Genomic DNA, 23,803 nt, shown 5'->3' on the forward strand with positions numbered 1-23,803 from the left:
CTTAATATTCTTCTCACTTTAAAGAGCTGCCACTTTTTTTGTGTGTCAAACTTCTTTTACTAGTGTTTTTTTTTTAGTATCATTAATGTACAATTACTTGAACAACATTATGGTTACTAGACTCTCCCTATTATCAAGTCCCCCCAACATACCCCATTACAGTCACTGTCCGTCAGCGTAGTCAGATGCTAAAAGAATCATTACTTGTCTTCTCTGTATATACTGCCTTCCCAATGTTCCCCCCCCACTACATTATGTGTGCTAATCGTAATGCCCCATTTTCCCCCTTATCCCTCCCTTCCCACCATCCTTCCCAGTCCCTTTCCCTTTGGTAACTGTTAGTCCATTCTTGGGTTCTGTGTGTATGCTGCTGTTTTGTTCCTTCAGTTTTTTTCTTTGTTCTTATACTCCACAGATGAGTGAAATCATTTGGTACTTGTCTTTCTCTACCTGGCTTATTTCACTGAGCATAATACCCTCTAGCTCCATCCATGTTGTTGCAAATGGTAGGATTTGTTTTCTTCTTATGGCTGAATAATATTCCATTGTGCATATGTACCACATCTTCATTATCCATTCATCTACTGATGGACACTTAGGTTGCTTCCATATCTTGGCTATTGTAAATAGTGCTGTGATAAACATAGGGATGCATATGTCTTTTTCAAACTGGGCTGCTGCATTCTTAGTATAAATTCCTAAGAGTGGAATTCCTGGGTCAAATGGTATTTCTATTTTGAGTTTTTTGAGGAACCTCCATACTGCTTTCCACAATGGTTGAACTAATTTACATTCCCACCAGTGGTGTAGAAGGGTTCCCCTTTCTCCACATCCTCGTCAACATTTGTTGTTGTTTGTCTTTTGGATGGTGGCAGTCCTAACTGGTGTGAGGTGATATCTCATTGTGGTTTCAATTTGCGTTTCCCTGATGATTAGCGATGTGGAGCATCTCTTCATGTGCCTGTTGGCCATCTGAATTTCTCCTTTGGAGAAGTGTCTGTTCAGATCCTGTGCCCATTTTATTATTGGATTATTTGCTTTTTGTTTGTTGAGGTTTGTGAGCTCTTTATATATTTTGGATGTCAACCCTTTATCAGATCTGTCATTTATAAATATATTCTCCTATACTGTAGGGTGCCTTTTTGTTTTATTGATGGTGTCCTTTGCTGTGTAGAAGCTTTTTAGTTTGATATAGTCCCTCTTGTTCTTTTTTGCTTTTGTTTCCCTTGCCCAGGGAGGTATATTCATGAAGAGCTGTCACTTTTTTTAATGGATTGGATATAATATGACACAGCATATAATATGTGTAATAGTATAGTTTTAAATTATGTTAGTGTTCTTTTCATTTGGTTTATATATTCATCTTTCAATTTTTGTTATTCTTTATTTTTAAAACAGTTTAAAGGTATTATTATAACAATTTAAGTAATTTTTCCATTAAAAAATTTAAATCAAGATTTTGAAAATGAGAAGGACATGGACAGTTCAACCAAAAAAGATATGACATCTGACATTATATGAAAAGTTATTCAGCTTCATTAATAATAGGAGAAATGCACAAAAAAATACATGGGGAGACCATTTTCACTTCTTAGATTGGCAGAAGTTCAAAACCTTGGAATATGCTTAGTTGGTAAGCCAGTGAGTAAACAAAGACTTTTACATACTGCTGATGCAAATGTGAAATGCTGTAACTTTATGAGATTTTGCAATATCTAGCAAGAATGTACCTGTATTTACTCTTTGGCCTACTACCATGTTCTAGGGATTTACCCTGTACAAATGTGGAATAAGGTATGCTCAAAGTTGTTCACTGTAGGATTGTTTGTGGTGTTAGAATACTGGGGAAAACCAAATGTCTGTCCATAGGAGACTGATTGACAAAACTATAATAACTGGAAAGAATAAGGAACATTTCTATGAGCTGATACGGAATAATTTTCACATTGAAATAAGTACTTACATTTAGTAATTATGGTCCCTTTTTAGTAATAAAGAGGGGAAAATAGGAAAAAATAAAGTTTATTTTTGCAAAAGAGAAACACAGGAAGGATTAACCCAGAGACCAGTAAAATAGTTGTCTTTAAGGAGTGGGTAAGGAGTAAGTAATAGGGAGAGGATAAGGATGAAGTGAGACTTCTTTGAGGATATGTTTTTATATGTAGTTGTGACTTCTAAACTATACAAGTATTTCACAAACAACAGCATTAAATAAAAAATAACAAATCCTGAAATTGAATACAAATAGAAACAAATGAACCTAACAAATTCATAACAATCATCAAAAAAATTAATTTAACTAATTTAAACATATTATTCTGACTGTACAAATTTAGAGGGAAATAGTCTTAAGAACTGTAACTTACACAAAGATCTTTAACTGTACCTAGTAGACTTGTTAGTGGTACTTATGTAGTAATTCTGAAATTCTTTTGTGTGTAATACAGGAGAGAGCAAATGAGTAATTATATTGGATTCTGGAGAACCAGTGTTCTCAGGAGATGTAAATTATGGAATGGGGAAAATTGAGAAGTGTACTGTAGTTTTGAATTTGAATTGGATATATCACTATGAACTTATAGTTTAAAAAAAGAGATTTCCTATCAGTTCATGGAAAGGACTTAGAGGCAATGATGCCGCAGTAAGAATGAACATACCCAATGCCCAAATTTTGGTTTCCAAATACTATTTCCCACTAAAAGGAGTCAGTGCTCCTTAGAGAAATTCCCAGTTCCAAAATCTGGGGCAGAGAGATCTGGGAACATTTTACTATGTCAGAAAGCAAAAATGACTCAAATATGGTTGGGGGCATGTCAAAAATATATAGAAACCTACTTGAAGGGTTCCCACAGGCAAAATTTGAGATAACTTGACATCAAAAAGAATAATATTATAGTGAATTATAATACATTGAATGAAAAAAGAATTTCTAAGTCAATAATGGCACTAAAAAAAAAGCCTACTTCAATACAAAGAGAAAAAAAAGTGGGAAAAATTTTAAGTTCTTTACAGGAATGGTGGCTAAAAATGATTTGCATTAGTAATTGAGTCAGGCAAGGATCATTATTGGACATTAAAACCTTTGAGTGAAAGATTGTAGGTAAACAGCATATTCACATGGTCTCAAGGTATCACCCCACCAATTATTTATGAATTGTAAAGGGAAAAATACATCTTTGTAGTGGAAAGATCTGGCAGTTACACCCTTAGCCAGGTGATCAAATTTAGTATTATCTGTAATGGGACAAACTAACATGTCTCCTGAAGTGATTCAATGAGACATACACAATGGCTGCCTAAAATGGTTAACTTAAATCTGTTTATGAAGTATGAATCAGACAAATCCAGAATGCAAACTTTCTGTAATACAGCTGTCCTGTGTTTGTAAGTAATGCCATTTCTATAAAAGAAATAACAGTGGTAGGACTATTCTAAAATACAGGAGACTAAAGAGACATGCCAACCAAATACAGTGCATGTACCTTGATAGGCTCCTGGAGATAGATATCTATCTCTATACTTGTATATCTATCTCCATTTAAAGATACAGATTTTGGATACAGTCAGAGAAATTTGAATATGGATTATATATTAGGTAATATAGAATCATAGTAACTTTCTTAGATAATATATTATTAAAAAGAATTGCTTCTCCATTGTTTTAAAAAATGTTGAATAGCTCTGAAAGTATATGGTTAGTCACACAGAAAAGCAATGTACAAAATTCGGCATTTCATGAGATTATCTTTTAAATATCCTCTGGCAGTTAGTGTATATGTAGATGTCCAGTGTGCATGTATATATGGAATGAATATGTGGTGGTTGATGATTACATTCCATTTCTAACTATGCCATGATCAAGGATGATGAAGTGATTCTACATATGTAAGAATTTTTAAAAAATGCTATTTAATAAAATGTCCCATTTTATTTCATATTCTGACCAGATATAACTTTTTAAACTTTTAACTGTAATTGAGATATTGGCAGTTCTGTGAAAAATCCACAAGTGTTAGTGACACAGTTATTTTTATTGAGAAATATCTGTACTTTGCCTTTGTCAAAAGAATTTGAGGCCACATAAATGAAGACATAGTAAGAGAAATAAAAAGAGAAAATTTTAGGAAAATAAAAAAGAAGCAACAAATATGCCAAATGATGGCAGGTCTGATTGAGGATCAATTGTGTGGAAAGAGGATCACAGTAATGAAGTACATAACCCTTAAGAATAGGATCCAGCTTTTACCTGAACTAAATTGTTTTAAAAAATATCATGTAGCTTATTATATGTTTATTAGTGTCCAACTGTAGTTTCACAGCCCATGCAAAAGTGGGTTTATAGTTGTTCTTCTGGCAGTTGGCACAACAATTAGAGCAACAAATCAGCCAATTTTTTAAGGACTAAACTGATGGAGTCTAGGTCTGTAGCCTTCTGGTCTGCCTTGATGCAAAGACACAACATAGAAGTAGGACAGAGGATGGCTCTTAAGGACTCTGAAAATAATTTCTCTTGATTTGCTTTTGAGATGTGGTTGACTGAATACTGCCATCCGCTGAAGAACTAGAATGTCACATTCTGTACTCTTGGTTAAAGGAAGGCGTATAGGAGAGGCATAAAGGAAACCAGAAGAACAAATGGTACTGTTGAGATTTCCTTACTTAAATTGAGGGATCTGCTCATCATTTTCACTCTGGTTAGTTTTCTTTACCAAGAAATTAGCAAGCGTATTCTAATGGCAAATTGATGGGCAAGGAATGCTTCACTTGCTAAAGGAGTTACTGTGGACTAGCTCTCCTTGCACATTATAATCATCCTCACACAATATCAAAACTGATAAGCTATTAGTTACTTAAGTTTCATTTAGTAAAGATTGTACAAGCATAAAATATGTATATTTAGTTTGGAAATTAGTAGAGATAACTTGTTTCTTTTTTTATAGGGCCAGACTTTATGATGATCAATGTCTTCTTGTTTTCATCAGGTGGTAATTAAAGGGCAGTTACTAAATAACTAAAAAGTCTCCTTTTAAAGAAATGACATTCACACTCAATAGTGCTCTAGTGATTAGATTTATGAATATAGACATTGAAAATATAAGCCACTAATACTAATGCTCTACCTATTTTGAGCCATGTTCAGTCTCATGAAATTCCTGTAAAACAATCAAATAACTTAAATATTTATTTGAAATGAAATTATAGGATTAGTCGAGATGGAGCTAACCTAAAAATACTTCTTAGGGAAAAAAGGCTTCAGTCTTAGTCCTTAGTAAGTGATAAATGTTTGGTTTGGAAGAACTAAAGGTTCTTGGGATTGATGAGCACTAAAGATAGATGTAGTGAGGAACCTGTTGATGTTCAGCCTCAAATACTTAACTGAGGAATTGAATTTGGGACATTAAGCAGTAAATGGCCATTATATTTTAAAGTGTAAAAGCCAACAGGATTTAACTACCACTCAACTTTAAAGAGAAAAAGAGAAAAATACAATAGAAAAGTTGATGGTTCTTTTAAATAGAAGTTATTAAGTATATATGGTGAACTCCATGTTCTGCTCTTTCTCAGCTGAATTTCTGTTAGCATTCTTGAAACCAAGATGTGTAGCACCTTATTTTAAAGCCTGAATTATTCAACTGGTAAAATAAATAATAAATTATTGTAGGCAGATTGTTTAAACACAATAATATATCTAATAGTAAAAAGTAACATAATTTGACAAAAAGAAAGTTGTAACTAATACAGCTTTTCTAATTTAAGAGAATACTGCCAGTTGTTATTATGAATGTTAAAACAGATTTTTTCCCCAAATTTTGAAATGTAAATATAAATCTTTTTTAAACAGGAAAGATATCTAAGTACACAGCTAAGTATTGTAGGCATGCTTTAGAAATCAGGCAAATACTTAAAAGCTTGAAAATGATTCTTAATACTCTTATGATGCAGCTGTATCCTATGATAGAGTTACTTCTTAGCACATAAAGTGAAAGCCTTATGTAATCAGAACTACCCTTGTAAATCCCTTATTACCTATAAAGTGATGGTACAAATGTTTGTATGTACAACTCTGTTTCAATATAGATATGCATAAATACATAATTTAGTCAGTATTTCTGAAATGGGAGTTCATAATGAACATAAATATTAAGTATACACTTACATGATTGTCAGATATGAAAAAAAATGATCTTGTTATTTTATGTCAAGTACCTGGTTGAAATCAAGTAAATGTATACGTACATGTGTGTATAGGTATGTATGTGCATAGATATAGACATAAACTGTAAATATATGAAATATATATTAGGTAGAGATATCAAAGAAATTCTGTATCCTTAGGTGATTCATAATAATATGGTATAAATCAAACCAGTTTGGTATTTGACCATCCTTAAACATGAAGCTTTTAAAATGGACACACTTTTTTTTCTGGCAGTCAAACAGTGGGAATGTAATTATAACTTCTAAATGTATTAAGACCGAGTCTTTAGTCTCTGTGACACATTTTTGGAGTTGAGTTGAAGGGAGCTGGATAGCATTTTTTTATTTTTTTATTTTTTTATTTTTATTTTTATTTTTTTTTGAGAGGGCATCTCTCATATTTATTGATCAAATGGTTGTTAACAACAATAAAATTCAGTATAGGGGGGTCAATGCTCAATGTACAATCATTAATCCATCTCAAGCCTAATTCTCGTCAGTCTCCAATCTTCTGAAGCATAACGAACAAGTTCTTACATGGTGAACGAATTCTTACAGAGTGAATAAATTCTTACATGGTGAACAGTACAAGGGCAGTCATCACAGAAACTTTCGGTTTTGATCATGCAATATGACCTATAAACCATCAGGTCAAATATGAATATTCATTTGATTTTTGTACTTGATTTATATGTTGATCCCACATTTCTCCTATTATTATTATTATTTTTATTTTTAATAAAATGCTGAAGTGGTAGGTAGATGCAAGATAAAGGTAGAAAACATAGTTTAGTGCTGTAAGAAGGCAAATGTAGATGATCAGATGATCAGGTGTGTGCCTATGGACTAAGTATTAATCCAGGCTAGACAAGGGCAGCAAGACATCCACGGATGCAGAAGATTTCTCTCAAAGCAGGGGGGGTGAGGTTCTGAGCCTCACCTCTGTTGATCCCCAAATTCTCACCTGATGGCCCCCCTGCGACTGTGCCTGTCTTAGGTTGTTCCTCCCTTGAGGAATCTTACCCGTCTCTGGCTAACCAGTCATCTTCCGGGGCCATACAGGGAAATGTAAAGTTGGTAAGTGAGAGAGAAGCCATATTGTTTGCAAAGGTTAGCTTTTTACTTCTTTGCAGATTTATGCCCTGTGGCTTCTATGCCCAGCACTTGTCTCGAGGTATCTTTACCACCTGGAGGAATTATGATACTCGGTAAATTCGATATGAGGCACGAATTCTATTTAAGGTTTGTAATTAGGAAGGAAGAAGAAAAGCTATAGATGTAGCATATGAAGGAAACTTGGGAGGATTGATTATTTCTTTGACATATCTTCTTGTATAGTACTTTAAGTATGTATAGGTTTTAAACTACTAACTAATTTGCACACACATATTAACATAATAGGAATACGGTGACATAAACAAAGCAAATCTATAATTACCAGCCATCTCCAGTGAAGCCAAGAAAACCATTTAGGCACCCTAGGCATTTGTGAAAATTTATCTATGATATGATGGATATTTTCCAACTGTACTTGAACCATCAGACAAATTAAAGCAGCCCATTTCTGGGATCTGTTCACATCCCATATGTTCTTTTAACCATAGATAGTCTATAGTCATGAGATTTTGGGGTGCTACAACTTGCACCCCTCCCAACTCCTGGTTGAGTTCCAACAGTACAGATCCAGTCAAATTCGTTGTCTCACTGTATGCACATGCCAGCCTAGACATCTCCCTCCTCCTTCTTATGGCAAGTCCAGGAGACGGTGGGCTGGATGCAGCCACAACCGCAGCATCGTCCGGATCCCTGTGGAGGCTTTTTGATGATCATCCCCCGGCACGAGTCCTCCAGAGAGTGCTGATGCCGGAAGCTCCTCCTCATATCGTATCTTAGTTCATTTTCTGGGTATCCAAGCTAGGCCTTGATCTTCTGCATAGAAACAAACAGACCCTTTGCCCACACTTTGACATGCCCTCTATACCACTGTGCAGAACTCATTGGAGGTCAGCACACAGTAACTGCTTTTTTTTTTTTTTTTTTTTTTTAATTAAGAGAAAGGAATATTATCAGAAAAGAGTACCTCCATAGCTGATCATCTGACACCCTTTAAGTGATCAACATTAAGGATATTTAAAGCATGCGTTGATCTTTGATTTACCAATAGTTTTATCCTGTTAAGGAGTAATCCCCCTTTTCTTTCTTTCTTTCTTTATTATTTTAAATTTTTAATCTACACTTACCTGAAGAATACTATGTTTACTATGCTCTCCCCTATATCAGGTCCCCCCTAACAACCACATTACGGTTACTGTCCATCAGCTTAGCAAAATGTGGTAGAGTCACTACTTGTCCTCTCTGTGTTGTGCAGCCCACCCTCCCCTTTCTTCCTCCCCCGCATGCATGCTAATCTTAATACCCCCCTTCTTCTTCCCCCCCCTTATCCCTCCCTGCCCACCCATCCTCCCCAGTTCCTTTCCCTTTGGTACCTGTTAGTCCATTTTTGGGTTCTGTAATTCTGCTGCTGTTTTGTTCCTTCAGTTTTTCCTTTGTTCCTATACTCCTCAGATGAGTGAAATCATTTGGTATTACTCTTTCTCCGCTTGGCTTATTTCACTGAGCATAATACTCTCCAGCTCCATCCATGTTGCTGCAAATGGTTGGATTTTTCCACTTCTTATGGCTGAGTAGTATTCCATTGTGTATATGTACCACATCTTCTTTATCCATTCATCTACAGATGGACATTTAGGTTGCTTCCAATTCTTGGCTATTGCAAATAGTGCTGCGATAAACATAGGAGTGCATCTGTCTTTCTCAAACTTGATTGCTGCGTTCTTAGGGTAAATTCCTAGGAGTGGAATTCCTGGGTCAAATGGTAGGTCTGTTTTGAGCATTTTGATGCACCTCCATACTGCTTTCCACAATGGTTGAACTAATTTACATTCCCACCAGCAGTGTAGGAGGGTTCCCCTTTCTCCACAGCCTCGCCAACATTTGTTGTTGTTTGTCTTTTGGATGGCAGCTATCCTTACTGGTGTGAGGTGATACCTCATTGTAGTTTTAATTTGCATTTCTCTGATAATTAGCGATGTGGAGTATCTTTTCATGTGTCTCTTGGCCATCTGTATTTCTTTTTTGGAGAACTGTCTGTTCAGTTCCTCTGCCCATTTTTTAATTGGGTTATTTGTTTTTTGTTTGTTGAGGCGTGTGAGCTCTTTATATATTCTGGACGTCAAGCCTTTATCAGATCTGTCATTTTCAAATATATTCTCCCATACTGTAGGGTTCCTTTTTGTTCTATTGATGGTGTCTTTCGCTGTACAGAAGCTTTTCAGCTTAATGTAGTCCCACTTGCTCATTTTTGCTGTTGTTTTCCTTGCCCGGGGAGATATGTTCAAGAAGAGATCACTCATGTTTATGTCTAAGAGGTTTTTGCCTATGTTTTTTTCCAAGAGTTTAATGGTTTCGTGACTTACATTCAGGTCTTTGATCCATTTTGAGTTTACCTTTGTATATGGGGTTAGACAATGGTCCAGTTTCATTCTCCTACATGTAGCTGTCCAGTTTTGCCAGCACCATCTGTTGAAGAGACTGTCATTTTGCCATTGTATGTCCATGGCTCCTTTATCAAATATTAATTGACCATATATGTTTGGGTTAATTTCTGGGGTCTCTAATCTGTTCCACTGGTCTGTGGCTCTGTTCTTGTGCCAGTACCAAATTGTCTTGATTACTATGGCTTTGTAGTAGAGCTTGAAGTTGGGGAGTGAGATCCCCCCTACTTTATTCTTCTTTTTCAGGATTGCTTTGGCTATTCGGGGTCTTTGGTGTTTCCATATGAATTTTTGAATTATTTGTTCCAATTCATTGAAGAATGTTGCTGGTAATTTGAGAGGGATTGCATCAAATTTGTATATTGCTTTCGGCAGGATGGCCATTTTGACGATATTAATTCTTCCTAGCCATGAGCATGGGATGAGTTTCCATTTATTAGTGTCCCCTTTAATTTCTCTTAAGAGTGACTTGTAGTTTTCAGAGTATAAGTCTTTCACTTCCTTGGTTAGGTTTATTCCTAGGTATTTTATTCTTTTTGATGCAATGGTGAATGGAATTGTTTTCCTGATTTCTCTTTCTATTGATTCGTTGTTAGTGTATAGGAAAGCTACAGATTTCTGTGTGTTGATTTTGTATCCTGCAACTTTGCTGTATTCCGATATCAGTTCTAGTAGTTTTTGAGTGGAGTCTTTAGGGTTTTTTATGTACAGTATCATATCATCTGCAAATAGTGACAGTTTAACTTCTTCTTTACCAATCTGGATTCCTTGTATTTCTTTGTTTTGTCTGATTGCCGTGGCTAGGACCTCCAGTACTATGTTAAATAACAGTGGGGAGAGTGGGCATCCCTGTCTGGTTCCCGATCTCAGTGGAAATGCTTTCAGCTTCTCGCTGTTCAGTATAATGCTGGCTGTGGGTTTATCATATATGGCCTTTATTATGTTGAGGTACTTGCCCTCTATTCCCATTTTGCTGAGAGTTTTTATCATGAATGGATGTTGAATTTTGTCAAATGCTTTTTCAGCATCTATGGAGATGATCATGTGGTTTTTGTCTTTCTTTTTGTTGATGTGGTGGATGATGTTGATGGATTTTCGAATGTTGTACCATCCTTGCATCCCTGGGATGAACCCCACTTGGTCATGGTGTATGATCCTTTTGATATACTGTTGAATTCTGTTTGCTAATATTTTATTGAGTATTTTTGCATCTACATTCATCAGGGATATTGGTCTGTAATTTTCTTTTTTGGTGGGGTCTTTGCCTGGTTTTGGTATTAGGGTGATGTTGGCTTCATAGAATGAGTTTGGGAGTATTCCCTCTTCTTCTATTTTGTGGAACACTTTAAGGAGAATGGGTATTATGTCTTCTCTGTGTGTCTGATAAAATTCCGAGGTAAATCCGTCCGGCCCCGGGGTTTTGTTCTTGGGTAGTTTTTTGATTACTGTTTCAATTTCTTTGCTTGTAATTGGTTTGTTTAACTTTTGTGTTTCTTCCTTGGTCAGTCTTGGGAGGTTGTATTTTTCTAGGAAGTTGTCCATTTCTTCTAGGTTTTCCAGCTTGTTGGCATATAGGTTTTCATAGTAGTCTTTAATAATTCTTTGTATTTCTGTGGAGTCTGTCGTGATTTTTCCATTCTCATTTCTGATTATGTTGATTTGTGTTGACTCTCTTTTTCTCTTAATAAGTTGGGCTAGAGGCTTATCTATTTTGTTTATTTTCTCAAAGAACCAGCTCTTGGTTTCGTTGATTTTTGCTATTGTTTTATTCTTCTCAATTTTGTTTATTTCTTCTCTGATCTTTATTATGTCCCTCCTTCTGCTGACTTTAGGCCTCATTTGTTCTTCTTTTTCCAGTTTTAATAATTGTGATGTTAGACTATTCATTTGGGATTGTTCTTCCTTCTTCAAGTGTGCCTGGATTGCTATATACTTTCCTCTTAAGACTGCTTTCGCTGCATCCCACAGAAGTTGGGGCTTAGTGTTGTTGTTGTCATTTGTTTCTATATATTCCTTGATCTCTATTTTGATTTGTTCATTGATCCATTGATTATTTAGTAGCATGTTGTTAAGCCTCCATGTGTTTGTGAGCCTTTTTGTTTTCTTTGTAGAATTTATTTCTACTTTCATACCTTTGTGGTCTGAAAAATTGGTTGGTAGAATTTCAATATTGTGGAATTTACTGAGGCTCTTTTTGTGAGCTAGTATGTGGTCTATTCTGGAGAATGTTCCATGTGCACTTGAGAAGAATGTATATCCTGTTGCTTTTGGATGTAAAGTTCTATAGATGTCTATTAGGTCCATCTGTTCTAGTGTGTTGTTCAGTGCCTGTGTGTCTTTACTTATTTTCTGCCCGGTGGATCTATCCTTTGGGGTGAGTGGTGTGTTGAAGTCTCCTACAATGAATGCATTGCAGTCTGTTTCCCTCTTTAGTTCTGTTAGTATTTGCTTCACATATGCTGGTGCTCCTGTATTGGGTGCATATATATTTAGAATGGTTATATCCTCTTGTTGGACTAAGCCCTTTATCATTATGTAGTGGCCTTCTTTATCTCTTGTTACTTTCTTTGTTTTGAAGTCTATTTTGTCTGATATTAGTACTGCAACCCCTGCTTTCTTCTCACTGTTGTTTGCCTGAAATATGTTTTGCCATCCCTTGACTTTTAGTCTATGCTTATCTTTGGGTTTAAGGTGAGTTTCTTGTAAGCAGCATATAGATGGGTCTTGCTTTTTTATCCATTCTATTACTCTATGTCTTTTGATTGGTGCATGAAGTCCATTTACATTTAGGGTGACTATTGAAAGATATGTACTTATTGCCATTGCAGGCTTTAGATTCGTGGTTACCAAAGGTTCAAGGTTAGCTTCTTTAGTATCTTACTGCCTAACTTAGCTCGCTTATTGAGCTGTTATATACACTGTCTGGAGAGTCTTTTCTTCTCTCCCTTCTTATTCCTCCTCCTCCATTCTTCATATGTTGTGTGTTTTGTTCTGTGCTCTTTTTAGGGGTGCTCCCATCTAGAGCAGTCCCTGTAGGATGCCCTGTAGAGGTGGTTTGTGGGAAGCAAATTCCCTCAGCTTTTGCTTGTCTGGGAATTGTTTGATCCCACCATCATATTTAAATGATAGTCGTGCTGGATACAGTATCCTTGGTTCAAGGCCCTTCTGTTTCATTGCATTAAGTATATCATGCCATTCTCTTCTGGCCTGTAGGGTTTCTGTTGAGAAGTCTGATGTTAGCCTGATTGGTTTTCCTTTATAGGAGACCTTTTTCTCTCTAGCTGCCTTTAAAACTCTTTCCTTGTCCTTGATCCTTGCCATTTTAATTATTATGTGTCTTGGTGTTGTCCTCCTTGGATCCTTTCTGTTGGGGGTTCTGTATAATTCCATGGTCTGTTCGATTATTTCCTCCCCCAGTTTGGGGAAGTTTTCAGCAATTATTTCTTCAAAGACACTTTCTATCCCTTTTCCTCTTTCTTCCTCTTCTGGTATCCCTATAATACGAATGTTTTTCCTTTTGTATTGGTCACATATTTCTCTTAGTGTTGTTTCATTCCTGGAGATCCTTTTATCTCTCTCTATGTCAGCTTCTATACGTTCCTGTTCTCTGGCTTCTATTCCTTCAATGGCCTCTTGCATCTTATCCGTTCTGCTTATAAATCCTTCCAGGGATTGTTTCACTTCTGTGATCTCTTTCCTGACATCTGTGATCTCCTTCCGGACATCATCCCACTGCTCTTGCATTTTTCTCTGCATCTCATCCCACTGCTCTTGCATTTTTCTCTGCATCTCATCCCATTGCTCTTGCATTTTTTTCTGCATCTCTGTCAGCATGTTCATGATTTTTATTTTGAATTCTTTTTCAGGAGGACTAGTTAGGTTTGTCTCCTTCTCAGGTGTTGTCTCTGTGATCTTTGTCTGCCTGTAGTTTTGCCTTTTCATGGTGATAGAGATAGTTTGCAGAGCTGGTACAAGTGACCGCTGGAAGAGCTTCCCTTCTTGTTGGTTTGTAGCCTTTTCCTGGGAGAATAGCGACCTCTAGTGGCTTGTGCTGGGCAGCTGTGCGCAGACAGGGCTTCTGCTTCCTGCCCAGTTGCTTTGGGGTTTATCTCCGCTGTTGCTGTGGGCTTGGCCTGGCTGGGGCTGTTCCTCCAAAATGGTGGAGCCCCGTTGGAGGGGGAGCAGCCAGGAGACTATTTATCTCCGTAAGGGGCCTCTGTGCTCCCTGCTGCCCAGGGGGTTAGAGTGCCCAGAGATCCCCAGATTCCCTGCTTCTGGTCTAAGTGACCTGTCCTGCCCTTTAAGATTTCCAAAAAGCACTCTCCAAACCAAAACAACAACAGCAACAATGAGAGAGGGAACAGAAAGAAAGAGAAAAAAAAAAGGAAAAAAAAGGAAAAAACAAGCGATTTTTTTTTTTTTTTTTGTCCTCAGGTGCCGGTCCCAGGCACCCGCTCACTGGTCCTGCTGCCCTGTCTCCCTAGCACCAGGGTCCCTGTCCTTTCAAGGCTTCCAAAAAGCACCCACCCACCGGTCCCGCAGGGAAGGAACGCTCAATATTCTTTGTTCTCAGGCGCCGGTCCCAGGCACCAGCTCACCAGTCCCGCCACCGTGCCTCCCTAGCACTGGGGTCCCCGTCCCTTCAAGGCTTCCAAAAAGCGCTCGCCAAAAAGAGAAAAAAAAAAAAAGGGGAAAAACGCGCGACCTCCTCCGTCCTCAGGCACCGGTCTCAGGCACCCGCCCCCAGGTCTCGCAGGGAGAAACGCGGGATATTCTTTGTCCTCCGGCGCCGTTCCCAGGCACCTCCTCACCGGTCCCGTCACCGTGCCTCCCCAGCAACGGGGGCCCGTCCCTCTAAGGCTTCCAAAAAGCGCTCGCCAAAAAAAAAAAAAAAAAACCGCTCCGGTTTCTCTCCACCCGCCGGGAGCCGGGGGGAGGGGCGCTCGGGTCCCGCCGGGCTGGGGCTTGTATCTTACCCCCTTCACAAGGCGCTGGGTTCTTGCAGGTGTGGATGTGGTCTGGATGTTGTCCTGTGTCCTGTGGTCTCTATTTTAGGAAGATTTTTCTTTGTTATATTTTCATAGCTCTATGTGTTTTTGGGAGGAGATTTCCACTGCTCTACTCACGCCGCCATCTTGGCTCCGCCCCCCGGAGCTGGATAGCATTTTGAGCACAGTTCCTCATTATTGTAATAACTACAGTTGTGTTTTCTAGGGCAGATGCATAAAGCAGACTAAGGCTGTACAAAATGTGCCAAACTCAAGTCAGTGCTGTTAATGTAATGAGAAATGTACAAAAAATGACAAATTTTACATTATATTCTAATTCTGGTAACAATACCAGTTTGATGTATGTTTGATAAGCATTTTGCTAGCACATTTTTTATTAAGGTATTATTGATATACACTCTTATGAAGGTTTCACATGAAAAACCACTGTGGTTACTGTAAAGGAGGGCAGAGGGCATCAAGAGTCAGGAAAAAGAACTAATAACATTGTAAAGGAGGGCAGAGGGCATCAAGAGTCAGGAAAAAGGACTAATAACATTTAACCTAACTGCCTAAAGCATGGGCCACCCAGTTTTGAATAAACAACCCGAGGCTAAGCTTAGAAATGCGCCTGCTTTAAGTTAGATAACTAGAAGTGGGCAACAGCCTGGGGATGTGATCCATGATAAGTCACATAGACATGCTTGGGTAAGAAGAGATAACAATTGAAGCGGTCAGGCAACTGGAGTGTTCCCTAAAAGGTTACAATGTTTCCCATTGGTTACAATATAGAATGTGTTTTAAAATTATTGGTTGTAGAAATGCGCGGGCTTCGGTGTAACGGCTGTGAAAATCCTATATAAGCAATACGTAAAGTTGCCTGGGGGTCGGCAGCTCGGACTCGGCCTGCGTGTCAGGGGAGGTGCTGTCGACCCCAGCTTGCTGGCTGAATAAAGACTTTGCCTGTACTTACATCTCCATGCCTGTGTGCTTTGTTCTCTCGGGAAAACCCTGAGTTCCTGGACCCTAACAGTTACTACATTCACCCATATTATCGAGTCCCCCCCCCCCGCCATACACCACTGTAGTCAGTGCCCAACAGTGTAGTAAGCTGCCACAGATTCACTATTTGCCTTCTCTGTGCTACACTGTCTTCCCCGTGACCCCCGCACACCATGTGTACTAAACACAATACCTCCTCAATCCCTTTCTCCTTCCCTCCCCATCTACCCTCCCATACCCCTCCCCTTTAGTAACCTCTATTCCCTTCTTGGAGTCTGTGAGTCTGCTGCTGTTTTTTTCCTTCAGTTTTTCTAGCACATGTTTTTAAAAAGTTTCTCATCAGGTCTGGTTATAGAAAGAAGCAGAAAATTGTAATCATTTCTTTACTTACCTGGCTAATCCCAGTAGATTTTAGCCAGCACCTGTCTGTGGTAACTGGTGCACAGTAAAGACTGTTGTTAAATGTTTGTTGAATGAATGAATGGATGAATGAGATAACTTTGTGTAATGCATTTTGCAACCCAATGTTCTTATTGTGTGGTTTACAAAAATGTGTGTATTCATGACTACATCCCTTAGGGAAGCTCCAGTTCTTTCTGTGGCATGTATTTATTTATTCATTGAATCAGTGTTCTCTAAGGGGCTTCTGTCTGCCAAGTCTTAAGGATTCAAGTCCAATAAAGCAAGACCGCTCTCCTCAAGGAGCCTATTGTCTAGGTGGGGAAGGGAACAGTAAGTCAACCACTATAGCAGAAATGGTGGCAGTTAACTTATTACATGTATGTGTAATTACTGTGGCCAAGGGCAGAGTACTTTTGGAAGAGTGGCAGATAAAACCAGAGAGCTGAGCAGGCATCACTAACACAATCTGTGTGCTAAAGCTTTGAAGTTTGGACTTTATCCTGATAGCTATAGGAAATGAAAGTGTTTTAAGCAGGGGCAAAAGGTGACTTAATTTGGGCTTAGAAAGCACATTCTGTTTGCATTGTAGTGTGGAAGATGAATCAAGGAGAAAGCTGGACATTTTAGAGACCAGAAGACTGGCTTAGGAAGGTTTATGTAAGTAGGTGCTTAATAAAGCTTGTTAAGCGAATGAATGGGAGGAACTGATAAAATCTGGATCTGAGTACTGCCGTTTGAATAAGTCCACCCACCATGTCAAGAGAGACCTAGATTTCACCTTACCTAGGCTACAGGCATCCTCCAGAGGGCACTTCAGCAAGCCACAAGCCCACGTTTTCCCCTGAGCCCTTCCCTCAAAGCGCCTGCCAAAGCCCGGCCATACAAAACCTCTTGACCTGTTAGAGACCCTTTTTTCCTTTGTTCTGCTGGCCAGGACAAGAGGGGTTCCTCTCAGATTCAGCAGTAAGCCTGCTTGGACTTATAAGTTCACATCCCCACTCCTCTTTCAGCAACAAAGCGCTTCTTTTACGTTTACTCTGTTTTGGAGGATGTATATTCTTCTTAGGAGCCTAAGACTTTGGTACAGGAGTGGGGGGAAAGCACTTTAACTGAAATTGTAGCTTCACTACTGATTGCCAATATATGCTGACCACAGCGTCGAGCTCAATTTCTGATTCTATAAAATTAAAGTTTATCATGGTAATGCATCTCTTGGGTGTTGTGATGATCTGTTATTTAACACATAATATGCTTTGTAGCTGGAAAGCATTCCTTTGTGAATGCTAGGTCGTAGTACTGAATTATTAAAATGAACTGTTTATTTTAAAAATCAGTCTGTCACTCAAAAGCCTGTTTTCACCTTATTTTACTTGTGAATGGCCTTTTATTTTAGAATCATCTTTTGCTCATTTAAAATCAGTGTTTGTAAGCAACTGGGTAGTAAGATGATACTCTTTGACATCAAAACCTGTAATACGTTGATGTAGAAGTACATTTATAAAGTTGGGAGATCACAACTGTAATTCCAAAAAGGAGCCTTTTACCAGTTAACTTTCATAAACACATTAGTAGTTCTCACCTCTTTACCTACCCCTACTACCTAAAAGTTACTTGACTCTAAAGTGGGGAAATAGTGAATATGAAGAAGTTTGTTTTTTAAAATTTACCTATTAACCTTTTCTAATGTAATCTAGAAAATTAGATGTAATATAGTTTAGAAAACTGTAAATACTCTTTTTTGAATTGTTTAAATCTGAGAGTAAATAGAGAGCTAACCTGTTTGGCATACTGAAGGTTAATGGTTTTCTTGGAAAAGTCTAAAATAAAATGGGAAGAAAGTTGTATTCTTAGTACTTCTAACTTTGGTCTAAGCACCATAAAAAATGCTACAGAATTGAGGAGGAAAGCAGGTACCTGTAAGTTTCCTTACTGTTAATGGGAGATGAAAAGTTGAACAATCCTTTTAAGTTCCTACCATTTCTGCTCTCATTTCTCTTGCCTTTCCTACATCATTTCCAGCTGTGTAGTTCTTTGTACTTACTTTTCCACTGTACTGGCACTGCTTTATTCTTGAAGTTTTTGTAATATTTTTGACTTGTTGAAGCTTAACTATTATCCACTTTGATATTTTCTATGGTATGCAATGCAATGAGAAAAAACAATAGAGAAAATATAGTGAAAAATTTGTGTTTCATTGGAAACTGTGCATTGTCTATATGCGGCACAACTTTCCAGATTACTTCATTTCAGTCTTCCATTGTCTTTGAGCCATTTTACAACCCTTCCCCCTGCCTCCCTCTGCCTCTCTCCCATTCCCTCCAATCCCCAATTTTTAAAATAGGAAATTAAAATAGATCTATAGCTAGAGTTTTGACTGACTTGCTAGCCTTTAATCATGAATCTACCACTGTAGGAAGCAAATATCAAATATGTATTTTTCTCCCTTTTTCCCCTTCTGTGACTCCAAACAACTGAGCCATTTTGAAAAACAATACAAAACAAAATCTTGGCACTGGAAGGTATTTTATTTTTGTGGATGACCTTTATATGCATACTCTAAACTGCTGCTTAAGAAAATAATAATATTTGGCTGAAGTCCTATTATTTCTTGAAATTTCATGTATGTACTCTCTAATGTTTATAAGAGTCATACAGACTGCCAAACTAGGCTTAAAGTGCTTGCCTACATGTACCATTTTTTACAATGTGAACGAGAAGTCAGGAAACAATAATTTCTTGTGACTTCTGATCAGGTCAGTACCACTGATAGGAAAAATCATTTTGGAAATTTTCTGAATGTTTTAGTTCATTGTTCGGGTGACATTGTTACCTACTCAATATGAGTTCTCTTCTTGGTGAGTTGAAATCAAAAACCTTCACCAGAAGTTATTGCCACTCAAAGTAAAATCTTATTTGCAGCAAATAAGAAATCCATGGGGAATCACTTTCCAAAGCAAGGCTCCATGACCAATAGAATGCAAGTTTCTTTTATTGGGACTAAGAAATGAATTTTAAAAAGGGAAGGTTTTGTCATTACATGTAGAGGTGGGTGTAAGTTGCTTAGGTGCAGGTTGAAAACATGTTCTGTGTACATCGTTTTGCCTAGATTTGTGTTGCAGCTCCCCACTGGGCAGGGTTTTACTACGAGGCAAAGGTGACTCTCAGACACTTCCTGGTTCATCTGCATAGACATTGCTCCTGTGGTGTAAACCAAACTGGTTTAGAACAGTTAGTGATTTAATCTCTTCCTGAAACTGAAGTGAACAACAACTTTGGAAGACATCAGGTGCTTTGGAAACCTTAGGGTCCTAAAATAGAAATGAGCAAAACAGAGGCTTTTGAGGTGCTTAGGGCATTAGCCAGTGACAGCATTGCCTTCAGAAATACATATTCTTTAAATTTGAATAAATTAGAATAATATTCTTTTAGAATAACTGCTTTCAACTATAGCCATAAAACACACTTTCCTTATTAAAAGAAGTAATCTGAAAGCTGAAGTTATATAATTGTGAGGAGGAGGAGAGGGGATTAACATTTGTAATACAGTGTTTATTTCTACTGTTCTCAGATTTCCTTTGGAAAGGAAGACATTTCTATATTAAACAAGCTCTTTTTGTGGAAAATAAGATACAAGAAATAAGACTTTAATTTGAAAGAGTGGGGTGCGCAGCAGGTAAATGAAAACCCAAAAGAGGCAGTTACACCCAGGGGCTCATATACCATTTTAACAAAGGGTGGAAAGTGTCCAAGAGAGACTAGACAAAGGAGGTTTGGGCTTCTTAGTGGGCTGTGGAACAGTGGTTAGGAAATGTGTAGTAAATAAAGGTTGTTTGGTAAGGTTTATTACGTAGACTAAAGTCATTTCAGGTGATAAAGAGTTGTCTCTGGAGTCATTCTGCTCTCCACTTCCTGTTATGGGAGGGAGGCACCTTTACAAAAGGAAATTTATGCCCTGCCTTAGGTAAAACATAAGAGGGCAGATTGTTCTGCCTTTGTTTGCTGTTTCTTATTAATTGTATTCAGCTCAAAATAATCCTTATGCTCCAGTGGCATATTTTGGAGTCGCATATTCTGATCCCCCAATGCAGCATTTCTGACACCAAATGCCATGGTGTATTCCCTCTCTCTATATATATAACAGTAACAATATTAAACACAGCAGCAATAGTAGTGTAACTTCATTGGGGTACCTGGACCCAATGTCTATATGTGTAAGTATGTGGGAGGGGGTTTTCCTGCACATACTTACACCAAGCAATTCTTGAACACCAGCAGGGTGTTGGAGAACTCTACTCAATTCTGATGCTATTTGCCCGGGGACAGCACCAGATTCCCAGGATAAGGGAAGGGCCCTGTCCTACAAGACTGCCCTTCACCACCCACTCCAGACTCCGGTTGTAAGCTCCAGGCAGCTCCCTGTGCTTCTTACCTGTGGCTACAGATTGGAGGTTCCCACGACCTCCCCCTTAGGTTCCATTAATTTGCTAGAGCGGCTCACAGAACTCAGGAAAACACTTAGGTTTACCAGTTTAATAAAGGATACTGTAAAGGATACAATTTAACAGCCAGATGAAGAGAGACACAGGGCAAACCTGGGAAATATATATTTGGTCACATGAATGACCAGATAAGTATTTCTTATAACTCATTATGTCACACCCAATTCACTATCTAGGTAAGACAGAAAAAAATTAGTTTGAATGTCTAAGTTTTATTTGACATTTCCATTATGGACACACAGAACAAGTATACTTGATGTGTGAGTTTTATTTTGGACTTACTTCGTACTATAGCAGTACTATGTTAATCATCAGTGTTTACTTAATTTCATTTAATTCAAAATTCTTTGGAATAAAGTAGAATAATTGTTCAGCAATGTAAGGCCAAATCAGTTGTGTTGTGAAGATGATTACTTAGGCAATCAGTGGAAGCATATGTGACTTGATGCAGGACTATCAAATAAATAATCAGTATTTATCTTGTGTTGTAACACCACTGGACTGCCACACTATTTGTGGCCACAACCACTTCTTTGTATGTCCAGAATTTTCATGAATGGAATGTATTCAAGAACTTTTCTCTCTTTTTACCTGAGTCCCATAGGTCTGATAATGCACTTCACCTTCAACCACTTGCAAAAATCTCATGATTTGAGGGGAAGGACATGATCTTTTCTCAAAATGTTGGGGAACCCAATTGAGGGACCCCATTCTAATGTGTCTGAGACTCCAGTAGTACGTTGCACAGAAGTTAATCTTGATTTCTATTTTTTAAAGGTGATATTAGCAAGTAAGTAATGCATGAATACATTCCTTATCTAAAAACTGTATTACAGACAATAGTGAAGTTCCCTTTTTGCCTTTCCCATAAGCCTCTCAGTTCAGTTCTCCCCCACCTTCCTAGAGGTTACCATCTGAATTTGGTATATATTGTCCAGATCTCTCTCTATACTGTAAGTATATATCACAGTATCGTGTGTTCATGGTATCATGCTGTGTCAATACCCCGTGGCTTATGTTTGTATTCAGTAGTTTATCTTGGTGACTTCTTCATATTAGTCCCTATATATCTTTATCATTCCTTCAAACTGCATATTATTTATAATATAAATAAGTACAGTTTTTCTACTGTTGGAGTGTATTTATTTCCATTTTTAAAATGACCATGTTTTAGTGAACGTTCTTCTACATGTCTCCATGTGTACCTGTGCAAGTGTTCCCTTAGAATAAATACTGAGGTTTGCCAATTTTTAGTTTTAATGCACATTGAAAAATTGTTCTTCTGGAACATATTTCATCACATGATACTGCAGAACCTCAGATTAATTAAGACATTGATTTTTTATCTCAAAAGCAAAGGTTTGCTCTCAAGCAGATGCAAGGCCCCTTCCTAGTAAGCTCTAGATCTAAAAATAAGATAGCCATCATCTGTAGCTGTAGGGATCACCTGGCATATTTTTAGTACACTGAATTTTATGAGCAGAGAAGTTGTGCAACAAGACCAGATCAGGTGGAATTTACCTTGAAAAGATAAATAACCAGACTACAATGTAAGCAAACAGCGATGATTCCTGGCGGGTAAAGTATTATTTAAATACAATTTTCAGGAAAATGTAAAATATTTCTCCTAAAGATATGAAGATGGACATGTGTTAAAATTTTTATTTATTTATAAAATGAGGAAACCAGCAGATGTTTTAATCAGTTCAGAGGAAAAGTCCGTACAAATTTATATGAAGTCAAGGAATGTTGAGGTGAATTGCAAATGGGACAAAACTAGTTTTTCCACAGGGAGGAGGGTAGGAAAGAAGTCAATTAAACCTCTACTACACAGGAAAAAATTTATGTATCAGTTACCTACAACTTAAGAGAGTTCCAGTGTAGCTCAAAGACAACAGACTAGGCTAGATAAACCAGTAGTGTGTGCTAGAGGTGATGGATAGTTTTTCATTGAAACACAGAATTTTTTTCTATACTGTGAATATATATTCAAGTTTGTAAACAGTACCAGACCTTGATGACCAGTGGTTGGGTAACTTAGACTTAGCAGTCAGGCTCTGTATAGAGGCCAAGGGAAATAGTCAATGAAAGGATAGTCTTTGAGTTGCTTTGGGAACTACCATATTTAAGTAGTGCAGATGAGGCAGTGTCCAATAGAGAAAGGGTTTGAGCGATTTTTGCTATTCCTGAGTTAGAATCTGAGCTTTGCCTTAGACTCTACCACTCTGTAACCTTGAACAAGTTATCTAGTCTTGCTGATACTCAGTTTCTTCATCAATAAAATGAGAATGGTAATATAATCTTATGAGGATAAAGTAGAATAATTCCTTATCTCACTGTGAGGATTAAATTATCTTCAAATATAATTAAAACACTTAGCACAAACTCAGTGAATGTAGTTCATGGTATCGACCAAGTACCTCCTACAGAGAACTTATTCCATTCCTATGATTCTGCCCGTTATTTCTTGCTTTTTGTCATTCAGGACCCAGTTTAATTGTCATCTCAGAGAAGCATCTCCTAACCATGCAACTTAGATACCTCCTTAGCACCCCCCTTTACGTCACCCATTCTTATTTTCATTATAGCACTTAGCACTACTCCCTATTTCCTGTTGATTTATTTAAACTTCTTTATTGTCTGTCTCTAAGTATCAAATGAATAATGATGATTTTTGTTTTATTACAGTGATATGTCCCCCTTCCAGGAGGATAGTGAATATCACATATTTGCTATTCAGTAAATGTTCTTGAATAAACAGGGCAAGTACTGTCTTTGGTCTCCCTAGGAAATGCCTTTAACTCTTTTCTGCTGGGCCCTTGGATACAGCCAGCACACTTGGCATGAAAAGCTAGGGGATATAAACTGGTGAGGAAGAGCTGATGGAGAAATTTAACAGAATGGGGAGTATGGAATAACAGGGAGGGAATGGGCAAGAAAGCCACAGTCTGTTCTGACACAATTGTGGCATTAAGTTTTTGGATGTTTTATTTTACTTTTTGGATAAAGTGATGCAAATATTTTTTCAGATCTAGAAATGAAAGAATTTAGTCCAACTCTTTTTACATTACACAGTGCTTTATAGATAAGGAATAGGTCTTTGTCCAAATGGCACAATTAATCTGCTGATGGAACTGGGCCTCCAGACTCGGGTTTTTCT

The 23,803-nt window shown here is 37.8% G+C and overlaps 1 protein-coding gene across 4 annotated transcripts in view; it reads left to right on the forward strand.

Annotated features, from left to right (window-relative positions):
* CHN1 (chimerin 1) overlaps positions 1-23,803 on the forward strand; it is a 224,245-nt gene that overhangs the window by 53,017 nt on the left and 147,425 nt on the right. The window lies entirely within an intron of this gene.

The sequence above is a fragment of the Manis javanica genome, chromosome 12 (assembly GCF_040802235.1).
Source record: "Manis javanica isolate MJ-LG chromosome 12, MJ_LKY, whole genome shotgun sequence".
Taxonomy (NCBI): Eukaryota; Metazoa; Chordata; class Mammalia; order Pholidota; family Manidae; genus Manis; species Manis javanica.